This window comes from Symphodus melops, assembly GCF_947650265.1.
Source record: "Symphodus melops genome assembly, chromosome: 21".
Classification (NCBI taxonomy): domain Eukaryota; kingdom Metazoa; phylum Chordata; class Actinopteri; order Labriformes; family Labridae; genus Symphodus; species Symphodus melops.
Genome location: NC_136711.1, coordinates 2,843,481 through 2,846,737, shown reverse-complemented (window position 1 = coordinate 2,846,737; position 3,257 = coordinate 2,843,481).

The following is a 3,257-nucleotide window of genomic DNA, read 5'->3' as shown; positions in this document are numbered from 1 at the left end:
TAAATGCGATGCAAGTAAATGTCAAAGCTTTGGCGAAGGGTCCAACCCTTGTTCTCGTTCCAGCATTTTCTCTTTGAAACTTAAGAGTCAGACAATGAAAGAGCAGAAGAAGAGAAGTCCTCATTTAACTGTTTTTACTCCTGCCGGGCCAGTTTATGCATCCCTGGCCAATCTCTATTGAAGGCTGGCTGATGTGGGCAGACGTACGGTTTGCACCGTCCTCTCAGCATTCCTCCATTTGTCTGCACCTCCAATGACCACATGTTGTCTGGCTATTATGTGTTTGTGTGTCTGGCCGGCTCGCTGGCTGGCATGGGCAAAAGATGTGTGGGCAGAATGCTAAGTCCGTTTGCTTGTTAGGTTTAGTTTTAAAGCATGTGACGGTGTGTGCATGTGTGTGAGTGCAAAGCTGAAGCCTTTTTGAGGACACTATGGTCAAAGTGATTATCTTTTTTTGAATGATTTTAAATGGCTATACAAAAGGGTAATGTCTTGTAGCTTTCTGCAAAGCACCGAGCATGAGTGTCGTCTCAGGGTGGTTTGTTTGGACGTCTCTGCTTTTAACGGGTGAAAGAAGCAAACACAAGTGAATCAATGACAAATAAACCTTCTCAAGCTTTTCGGGAAGAGATGAAAAGATGATGTCAGCAGGCTTTACGTGAGAACCAATAGAAGGGCAGACAAACACATGTGACAGAGTAGTTTGTATGGAAAATGGGACGTATTTAATCTGGCATGGTTTGAATGAAACTGCTTCTAAACGTCTATGTTCTCGGAAAAGTGATCTATTACTGCTTTACTCTGCATTTCATTCTGACACACTTAAAGGCCTTTAGCACTTATATCTCCCAAACAATCAGAATCGATGTTTGTACAGCCGCGTATAGATCTGCCTTAACAGTGGGGAGATTGTTCGTTTTGTTGGCATTCCTGTTCTTTAAGATTTAAAACTGTTTGTCTTTTCCTGGAAATTACGAAACATTTGGATGATTCTTTCTGCGTTATAGTTTCAAATTTGGCAACCAATGAAAAGCTAATGACATTATATGCTGCCATCCTATGCATGCTAACCCTTCACCCCCCACCCCCCCCCACCCCCCCCCCAGGGATAAAGGTGATTGTCTTATACACACTCTTAAAAACTTTGGACTGGTCCGCCTCTGAAATTTTTTCAAACTTGTCATTCACTCTTGTACCTCCGTTTTCTCTGTCTAAGGAGGCGCTACATCACTATATGATTACATCAATGTTTGGTATTATTGGATATATCTATTGTTGCTCTGTAACTGTATGAAGGTTATCGATGTTGGGTTGAGATAATTGACAAAAGCACGAACGGCTTCTGCTGCTAACAAGAGTCAAAATCTACAAGAAAGTCCGTCCTTAACATTTTGATTCAGCAGTAGACAAGTTTATACAGAAAACGCATCAAAACATTAAATCAAATTACTTTAATTGGATGCTATGAGGAGATTTTAACACCAAAGGAAAACTGTTTTCAGCTGATCAAACGGTAAAAAGTCTAAAAGGCGTGTTTAACCACAAATCATTGTGGTGTATTGTAAGAAAACCGTTTAGTGTTTAATTTTTCTCAGCTTTGAAAAGACATTAGCATGTACTGTGTATGTTCAAGGTGATGGAGTAGACATGGATAAAGTCTTTCTATTCAGCATTAAATTACATTGTCTCGGTGTAACGCAGCACTTTTCATTTTCTCGATTTCCTGTCACAGCGAGCAAAAGGGAAACCTCTTTTGTTGAAGCTCCAATTCCTTCGCTATAACCCTTCTGTGCTTCCCTGTGATTAGGTTCAAAGCACGTCGTGGGGGTGAGGGGCGTGAAATCATTTGTGGTTGTAATTATGGGCTCCCCTCTCCAGAGTAATCATGAGCTATTAAAAACCACCCTCAGCTCGGCCCCCCAACAATGCTTGTTAACATCTATGTTCCTCAGGGAGGCGGTGTGGGGAAGAGGCCAACGACGACCAAACTGTAGTGGGCATTGAGCTGTGTGCGTGTGTGTGTGTGTGTGTGTGTGTGTGTGTGTGTGTGTGTTGTACATGTGTAGAAAGCACAATCTTTTTTATATTAGTGACTAAGTGTGCACACCAGGTAATGCAGAATCTCTGAAATAGGCTCAAACAAAAGAGAGATTTTACACTCGAGTGTGAACAGGTGGTGATAATAAAAGTGTGTTCAGACTGAAGACAAAGCCTGCCACTGTAAATTGGACCTTTGTCAAGTCCTTGCAATCAAAAGGTGAAGAGAGAGTAATTGTTTGGTAGACCTGTCATTTATAACATTCATTGTCTCATTGACTAATTCACACTGAGTACATGCTTGCTAGCTGCAGCTAGCTAGAAGTAACTGAATCAGAACGGTCAGTGTCTGAAGTCACTGAAAACTCAACATATAGCTCAGTATATTTTCAGATAACCATTATCCAGTGCTGTTTAAATGTTTAGAGAAATGATGGTGCCCTTTTAAATTAAATGAAAATGATTAAAAGTATGAAAGAAGTGTCCAACAGAAGGGCACTGACCAAGGAAAACCATCATGGTTATGTCATTGATTCATTTTGCAGATGTGCTCACCAGAGTGCTCCACATTAAACTCATTGGACAGCAGTTATACAGCAGAAACGTGAAGGAGACAGGACAACAACAAGTAACACATGCACTAAACATGTAAGGTTTGGGTGTGTTAATAATGCAACCTCTGACTTTTGCATTTTTGCTCGTCTTTTATGAACACTCGTACATTGCATTGAGTCTCATGGGAAGATACCATGATCATGTATTTAAGGCTCATGTGAGGAGTCTTTAGCTGGTGATGAAACAGACGTGACCGTATGACCCTCAAAAGTACACAAGATCATCAGCATATAGATTGATTATCCTGTGACTGAAACAGCTGTCAGTTAAAGCAACGTAGCCATTTTTGCCATCGGCTAAGATTCTCATGTCATGTTAAAAAGATTAGCAAAGAATTAGCATGTACTGCTACGTCCTCTGGGGTCAACAAAATCGATGCAGCCCCTAAAGTTCCTCACAGGATCAAGACCTCTGGACCCTCTCCTTGGCTCAGAAAACCTATTGCATTATATATTGTGTGATTTTCATAATTCTTTTCAAAGATCATGCATACTGAAATATGCAAAAGGAAGCTCCATGCATCCTCCACTCAGACTGCACCTCCTTCTTCATGTTCTCCATCTTTGTCTTGTTGCGTTGGAAAAACATCATTAAGATAAAGGATG